Source organism: Oryzias latipes, chromosome 2, assembly GCF_053564925.1.
Source record: "Oryzias latipes strain Hd-rR chromosome 2, Olatipes_Hd-rR_3.1".
In the NCBI taxonomy this organism is placed as follows: domain Eukaryota; kingdom Metazoa; phylum Chordata; class Actinopteri; order Beloniformes; family Adrianichthyidae; genus Oryzias; species Oryzias latipes.
The window spans coordinates 16,499,217-16,508,436 of record NC_136238.1 but is presented as its reverse complement, the minus strand read 5'-3'; the positions used below and the strand labels follow the sequence as shown (position 1 = coordinate 16,508,436).

At 39.6% G+C, this 9,220-nt stretch overlaps 1 long non-coding RNA gene across 1 annotated transcript; it reads left to right on the top strand.

Moving 5' to 3' along the window:
- Window positions 1-5,776: 5,776 nt before the first annotated feature.
- Window positions 5,777-6,748, top strand: LOC110016754 (uncharacterized). Its single transcript, XR_002292089.3, has 2 exons — window positions 5,777-6,120; window positions 6,393-6,748. It is a non-coding gene; the product is annotated as an uncharacterized LOC110016754 (long non-coding RNA).
- The last annotated feature ends 2,472 nt before the right edge of the window (window positions 6,749-9,220 follow it).

Below are 9,220 nucleotides of genomic sequence, written 5' to 3'. Positions count from 1 at the left end.
AGGGTTGCGTCAGGAAGGGCATCCGGTGTAAAACATTGCCAAGTTTACCATGCGACTCGTTCGCTGTGGCAACCCCTGATGGGAAAAAGCCGAAAGACAAACAACAAACGTACGTAAAACCTCAATGTGCAAGTTTTTATGCTACATACAATTTGGCCATTCATTGATTGTGTCCTGGAAGTTCAACTTTGACCAATCAGGGGCTCGGATTTTGTAGATGTGGGTAGCGTCCATTTCAGAAGTGCAAACTGTTGTAAACATGATCACAATTCTATGACACCAAGGAATAAAGGAATAAAGCTGTGAAAGAAAAAGCCTTGATCAAGATTGAAATGTTAGACGGAGCCTCTTCCAATTGTAGGGACAGGCACTAGTAAACACTAAAAAAAAACAAAAGAAAAAGGATCCCCTCCCTGCTATACTGGTGTGTGAACACTACTGGCTAAATGCACATTCATGAAACAGTGTGTAGGGCTTTCTTGAACGTGCAACACATCACAACACGTCTAGATTCCCGTGTTGTTTAATTGTTCACAACTACCTGTTGGGATGACAGTAGAAAAAAAAAACACGGATCTAAACATTTTGCTCTTGACTTTAGAGTCTCACCAAGTGGTGTAATGACAATGTTTTTCATGCAGGGCATCTTCATGCCTCGTACAAGTTTACTAAGTTTTGGCCCGCAGACAGACAATACTTATCTGTTATGCTACTTATACAGAGAGCATGCAGTGGTGCGTTCAAGAATGCATTGAATGTTTTGAAGGCACTTTTAACCTCTGGTGTTCACACAGGTCTACAGCTACCTTATATTAATTGGAAGAGGCTTGGAGTGAAATGTTGAAGCAGTGCAAATCTTGTGAATTTTGCTCCAAGGTTTTCTTTCCCATCTCTTTCTTTCACAGAATTGATGTCATATAAGTCTGCTATTATTAATTTTGTCCTCCATTATCCCTTTTCAAATGGTTGGCACTTCCATGTTTTGAAAAGGATGCTACCAAAGCTGAGTCCCTTTTCATTGAAAATGCCCATGTGACTATGGCTTTAGTTAGAGCTATTTATGTTTTAAGTGCAATTTATTTAGCTACTGCCAGTTATGTAGATGAGCAAGTTTTTGAAGTGTCTATGACTATTTTACAGATCTTCATCAAATATCGGATTATTAAACACATATTTTTACACCTTTGAAAGTTTTTCTAAAACTTTGCTCAAACACTGAATGCGAATCCACAAGTTACTACAATTTGTGCAAACAGAAAAATTTCTATTAAATCATTTTTTGTCTCATGAAAGAAATTTTAAAGGTGGGCTGAGACATTTTATGAAAAACAACAAAAATAAATCTAATAAAATAAACTGCATGGGCGGCATGGTGGAGAAATGGTTAGTACCTTCACCCAACAGGTTCGAATCCCAGCAAGGTCCATTCTGTGTTGAGTCCCTACGTGATTGGGGGTTTTCTCTGGATAATTTGGCTTTTCTCCCACAGTGAAAAAACAGGGTTTAGAGGTAAATTGGTGAATCGGCATTGTCCCTCAGTAATGGCTGTGCAGTTGTCTCTGTGTGGACCTGCGATGAACTGACAAACCATCCCGGATGGACCCAACCTCTGCCCAGCAGTAGTTTGGATAGGTTCCCGTGGATTTGGAAAATTGACGGATGGACAATCCTCTCACAAGATTTTTAGCAAAAGTTTGTGTGTTGTCATGGTGCCTCTGTCAGTTCTACTCCCCCTCCCCCTCTGCTCTGCTCCTGACTCCACCAGCTGTGACCACTTCCCTCATCAGCCTCTGCTCTTCAAAAGGAGACACAGCTCCAGTATTCAACGCCAGTTCGTTGCCCCTTATGGTGACTACGACTGGTCCAGTTTGCTCATGTCAAGTCTTTTTCATTTTTTGCATCCTACTAACGTTGTTCTTCTGCCTCAGGATTCCTCGTCACGAGAGTCACCTGTGTGGAAGTCACCTCGGGCAATTCCGGCATTCCTGTGGAAACGCCAGCCACCGCTAGCCGCGCTTCTACCTCCAGCCACGCCACGAGCCTCACTCGAGCCTGTATTTTCATCACGTCAAGACTCCCATTCTCAAAAGAAAAATAAATTCATACTTACCGTTCACTTACCTGCGTGTTCATTCTGGGTTCCAGCGTCTGGGTCTGCCACGCCTACGAACTATGACATGTGTTTTTCTATTTTGTGATTTCTTAAATTAGTGTGTTTTCTCTTTGTGATCTGTTTTTTCCATTCTCCATTTTCTTTTTACATTGTGTTGTTTAAGTTGTGATATTTGTTTCTCATAGAGGATGTCATAGTAAACTCAACCACTTTGAGACTAAAAATGATGCTACAGCTAAAAAACACAAATTCCAGTGCTAAATTGGTCACCGTTTTCTTCCACTCTACTAAACAACCAACTGTTATCAGTTTATTCCAGAGAGAGGAGCTGATTTATGTTTCCTTGGATAATAAAGTACAGTATCACTAACATGTGTAATGCACATCCCCAAGCACCACCTCCGTCTCAGTGATTAATGTCGATTTAATTAGGCGGCGTGCTAATTAAGCAATAAATAATGACAAGGTATGCATTATGCAGAGATAAAGGAAAACCTTGGGCGAGGCGATACCCTGGAGAACTTGTCCAACAAGATCATTTCTTTGGATGACAATAGAGTGAGATAAGGTGCACAATGGTCACGTGTGACTATTTTGTGCAGTTTGTCCTAAATGTGTTTTGGAATGATAATTAATAATCACCTAACTGTTCTGGAACTGACAAAGATTGGACTCAAAGTCAGCACTAAGCTATCTGCTGACTGTTTTGCAATCTGGTGTCATAGAGATATTAAATGTATCAATATATTAGAAAGTAAGTTACTCAAAACGGGGACATCCGATAGAGCCATTAATCAAATCGAACCTTGCTGACCTAATCTCAAAAACCTGAGCCAAGCAGCCAAGATTTCAATTTCTTCCTGGTTTGCATCAACAGCAACTGCAGCACCGCTGGCCGCCACTTTCCCCATCATCTATTCACACGCATATTTGCTGTGAATATGCTTCCTATGTGTCAGAAGCCTTCAAGTACGCACTCCTGATGTGTGTATAAGATGAACGTCATTTACACTGATTAATGGTCTCCAGCTACAGAGGCTTGCAAGCTGCTCGCGTCCAGACAGCAGTGACAAATAAATCTATCAATCATAGAAGGGATTTTCTAATCCGCCAGCCATCAGACAGAGTTGCAACCTAAACACTTTGTCACCTAGCGAGTGAGCCGCCCCTGTTTGCTGTAAACACACTGAGCAGCACTTTGAGCAACGATCAATGAAGAAAGATTCATGTAAACATTCAGCAGCCAGTTGTTTCTAGTGAGTGATTATACAAAAGGCAAACATGGGCCAATCCCCAGGTTTCCCAAGGCATTGTCTGACAAAATTCACAGGAGAATAATTAAAATGTACAAAAGTCAGACAAGATTCATATCTTCAGGTGGAATTTATTCATATTTGTCTCAATGCATAAAACAGAAACTAATGCCAGCCACTGGAAAGCATCGCAAATGGTTTCAAAACTGTTTAAAAAAAGTCAACATAACTTTTTGTTACAATAACATTAAAAAACAAAAAAAGCAGGCCTTTTAATTTATAAAACATTTACACCATTGTCATAGATTGAATGTAAAATATAAAATATAAGAAAAGCTTATGAAACCATGTTCTTTGTTTTATTTTGGGTGTTAAGTAAACATAGAAATTAACTTGAAATTGCCCCATAATGAAACCAGCTACTAGTGGCCATTAAAGAAACTGCAGCATGTTCTTCTTGGCTCCAGTTTTGATAATGAATTTGGTGCTTTGATATACCTTATTAAACCTTTAACATCCGAGATGTCACCAGCGACACATAAATCCCACCCACTCTTTGACATGCTTTAAATCGTTTTCATTATCATCGCGAATCGGCGGATTCTGACACAAAAAAGGCTGTTTTTCACATCGACTTTGCACCAATTTTATGTTAATTGCGTGAAGCAGTATTCCAGTGCGACAAACCCAGACGATTTACATTGATAGTGTAAGCACTTCACTGTTTAATTGTGCTGGGTAGGACAACAGAACTGCTTTTTTCCGCTTAACCGTGTTTACGGGTTAAGAAATGAACATGGCAGGCCAAAGGAATGTTTGAGTGTAAAACCTTCAAGTAATTTTTTTTTTAAGTATGAGGGAGGAACAAACATATTTTTTAATAAGGAATTGTTTACTAAAGATTGCACCATTTTCTCAAGCATGGTTTTATTTTCACATAAGATTTTTTTTACACCACCTGCAATATTTAATTTAATTAAGATTTCAAATTTTAATGCTTTCATAGAAATAAATCTTTGTGATTGTCAAAGCAACAATATGTTAGGGACTTGGTAGTTTTCAACCAGTTTTCACTACTCCCTAGGTGTGTGTGTTTAAATCAGAACACTTAGTGGATTTCATTTGAGGTCGTTCATGGGGGGGAAAAATGTCCACAATCGCATTTTATTTAGCACCTGACAAATTCAATTAAGCAAGTACGGTTAACAGAACTGCTAAAAGACACAAATATCAAGTTGATTTGTTACATCATGTCTAATTATTCAGAGATATACTTTAAAGGCATCTCTCCTGGGATGTTATGCAACCGATTTATTCAAAACAGAGATTCTCAGGATTTGTCCCCACCCTCAGGTGGCACAAGCCAATATTATTATTTTCCCTTCCACCAAGAATGCAAATTAATAGTCGTAATCTCGATGTAGTGGTTGAAGGGAAGGCCATTCAGTCCCACGTGGAAGTCGGAGTAAGTAATGCTAAAGAAAACCTAATAAGATCTTGCCGAAAGGGGGGTTGTAGGAAAAAATGATGATTATCTTTAATCACTAACCTGCCTCGAGTGGCGCCACCGCATTATCCCACACCTTCATTCCTTATAAAAATATCTATCAACCACAATACTGGAGAGATGAAAAGAAGCGGTGATGACGATAGGAGTGGAATGCCAATGGCCTCATTACCTGTCACCGCACATTGTAACTGGAAATTGCTTCTTTCAGGTTTTGTTTGCTCAAGCAATTACAATAAACTCCCGGCTTGACACGTTGTTTGCACAGATGTAGGACATTAATAAACATGAGCTTTAATCTGAATTATTGAACTGCTCGCAATAATTCTGACAATGGATTTGGAGACCCTGACGGATGGAGGGGCGGAGGAAGAAGGGGACATTTCGCCATCCTCTGGTTGTTTGCCCTGCTCTGGATGGTCTTATCATCCAAGAAGTCCTCTAATTGAATGTAGGAGCCCTGCTCTTCAGGCAATGCCAAACTTATTTCTGCTTTATAGTCTACAAGACAAGAAATGCTAGTTTTTCAATTTTGTGAGAGAATTTTTTAGGAAATTTAATATTTTCTCAAAAGAAAAACAATAGTTGAACCCCTCTTGGTTCAGCACATAAATTGATGTTTGTGGTAGCTGAGGTGGTATTTAGAAATCTATGCATGGCTATAAAATTACTTGTATTTGCTCCATTTAAGTTTAATTATTGAAAAGGAAGGAAAAAATATTTCAATAATATACTGTACAATAGGTAGTGTTGAGTACCAGCTTTTTAAAACTGCAGCCCATATTCATGTCACTAATCCAAAGCAACAAATATTTGTAATGTCGGATGCTTAAAATACGCCAGCACAAACGTTTCATAAAGATGTATTTATATGCCATGTCCACATCATTACCATGACAACATTTTGTGAGACATGTAAGAAATAATATCTAATAAGGTGTTCAACATCAGAAATGAACGGCCTTCAGCCAAATCCATTTATTTTATGCACCTATACCATGGACACTTATGAAATAAATAAACATTAAAACAAATATTAGTACTTTAATCTAGTAACATTAAAATAGTTTGTGGCAGGTGGACTGCCACTTAGTAGAATGATTCCACCTGTGCGTACCAGCTGTTCACCTGCAGAGGGTTTATAAAAATGGTTTCCCTCTGTCAGTGAGAGAGTTCAGTGTCAGCCTGCTGCTCCCAGGTTGGACCGGTTGCACACAGCCTCCGGCTGCCCATCCCTGTGGCTGGCTGTAAGTTGAGTCCACCCGCCAATGCTGCTCAGCACAGGGTTTTATTGCTGAGGGTAGCATCCAACGCTACTCCTTAATGGTAATGAGCGCCCCGATAGCAGCATCAGACGCTGGATGGCTGCATAATTTGGCCAGAATTATGAGCCGGATCTGTTTGTTTGTGCTGCTCGCGACTCTTGTCTGTCATCCTACTAAGTTGCAGGAGCATGTATGTGTGTTTTAGTGTCAATACTTTAATATATTTTTTTTTGTTATCTACATCTATTTTGTAGGTGCTGCTGTTTTGCCGATGTTTAGGTTTTGCTGTCTCGTGCACCAGTATTTTGGATGCTGCTTGCACAGTGTGGATACGGCACATTTGGACTTTGGAGCCACCCCATCATGTCTCCTCAATTGTCTCCCTGACTTGCCAGATCCCATCTAAATCTGGAGTCTCCCACGATGTGACCAACAGCATCAGGACTTTAGGAATGTGCACTAGGGCCAAAGGGATTGTGTGAAGGCTTTGATGTGGTCCATCCATTATTTGTGGTTTAACTTGGCCTTTTAAGATGTCTGTGTGTCTCTTTTAGCATAGGAATTTTATTAACCTTTTTGTATTAATAAAGATTTGTATAGTTTTTTAGAATGCCAGTCTTGATTTCCTATGTCGGAAAGTCCTGCGCTTGTCTGTTTATAGTTTTCTGGTGGCTCGCTCGGCAAAAATAAAAGTGGAAACCATAATGCCACAAGTTTTTCACAAGAAGTGGGCTATCTGGTACGGAGTGTCACGTGTTGTCAAGCTAAAAGCTACAGAGCCCACAGCTCGCTCTACCACAGCTGGTGTATGATGACTAACAAGAATACAATGGTAGGCCGTCAGGCCCTTCGAGCCCTTCTCTGAAGGCCAAAAATATATCTGAATCATGTGTTAATTATATTATATTATATATTATTATATTGTTGCCAGGCAGGGTAAGAGCCTTCACCATGAGTTCTGAAGTTCTTGTGATGCGAAATCAATGTCAGTCACGCACTCCTTTTAACCAATCAGATTGTGAGTTGGTGTGAGCAGGGCCTTCTAGCAGGCTTAGGCAACATCACAGTATTCAGACCTTCTGATTGGACAGAAGTTTCAGGAAGACACACACTCCTTGACTTCCTTCATCAGAAAAATCTGAGTGAGATCATGAAGCAGCCGTGTGTGTTCGCCACTGACCATCCCCCGTGTCCACTGCCTCTGTCGAGCTGACATTTTCAGCTGTAAAGTGAAGTAAGACCTACCCAAAAACAAAACTAGAACGACTAGGATCTCAGTATTGGCCTTGGTGGCAATAGAAAAGGACTTCTTGACCGAACTGAAGCGAGATAATCTACATGACAGGGTGATCAAACTGTTTTTGAGGAAATAAAGGAGGATGGATTTTGTCTTCAAATCAGATTTTTTGATGAGTGAAATGAAAAATATCATAATAAATAATATTCCCAATTTATTTGGCTATTTTCAATGTTTTTTTTTTGTTGGCTGTGGTTGCATAACATGATTTGTTTACTGTTTTGTTTATTCAGTTTACAGGAATTTTCAATTTGCAATGCAAAGCTCGTTTCTGCATCATAAAATGGTTAATGAGGGGTTGAGTGATTCAGGCATAGCACCACTAAAGGCCCAGGTGTATAATGCACCACTGCAAGAAAATATAGAAACGCAGGTTCTTGAATGCTTGTTTAGCCCATGGTGTTCACACTGGACAAGCATGGAGGGGCTTCTTTTTTTGCTACTGTTTAACCCTTGTGCTATCCTTGGCACTTTCACTATGGGAGTGAGGTCATCTAGACCCACTAGACAGTGCGCTGAACTTTTTTCTTCAATGATTTGTGATCTTCACTGGTTTCCATGGATTACATGAAATCCTCTCCACGTTATCCACCTTTGTCATGGTAGGGATAACAAGTCAATGGTCGTCATCTTGAGCTCATAGGATAGCACAAGGGTTACTAGCACATATCTGCTATGTAGTGTTGGAAAAGGCTTGGTGCAAAATGTCGAAGCAGTACAAATCTCGGAAATATTGGCAAAAACATTTTCTTTCTCAGCTCTTTTCCGAAATATGACGGGCAAAAAGTGCAATTATTAATTTCTCCTCCATTGATTAATGTTCAAATGCGTGACACTTCTGTGAATCAAAGGCGGCATCATCTCCATGTCTCTACCAAATCCGAGTCCCTGATTGGTCAAAGTTCGATCTGGTTTAACTTAGTTTGCGTGTTCGATGGCAACACGCTTTGTACGTAGAGCACAAAAACGGTCAAAGAAACTTCTGTTATTGCACGTAGAAGCATGACACACATGCTTACAAATACTTTTTTTATTAGAAGTGGCTGCTTGAACACGTGTTGTACAGGGGGGGGGTGAATGTACAGTAAATGAAAAAAAAACACTGACTAAAAAAATATATTTTGGATTTTTCATAAAACATCTTAAACAAATGCCTTTTTTCCCCTACCCTTTAATCTTTCAGCGGTGTTATTCACAACGAAAAGCTTAGCTTTAGCTCTGCTTCTTTAATGCCAAGTAAATTTGCTCTTTCTGTCTGTTACCTTTAACCTGGATTTTGTTTTCCGTGACCAGTTCGTTGTCTTGAAGTGAACGTTTATCACATTGATTAGCTTGATTAAGTTTTGTCATTGATTCATTTGTTTCTAGGCCCTAGTCTTTACTATCACTATTTACTATTATGAGCTAGTATTTGGCAAACTTAACATCTCATGTTGCTACTTTGGTAGATAGTTACCAGGGGAACACACTACATCGTAATATGATATCCCAATTAAATCCAACATCTTGAGGATAGGAACCAAATAATGTGCTCTGACATACTCACAAAATATGGGTTCAACTCAAAAAAAAAGAAAAAAAAAATGTCCCTTTCCTTTAAAGTTTGCACAAAAAAGCTAGGGAGCAAGCTTCCCAGGTGGGCTTGCAGTGGGAATATCTACAATAAGAATGCAGGAATAGCATCTTTTTGTCTTCTTTTTGGGAGGAATCCTAAGATGTTCAAAAGGCGCAGCAGCAGAGGGAAAGGAGCTGGCTATTCTTGAGAATCAAAAAGACTTTGCTGAC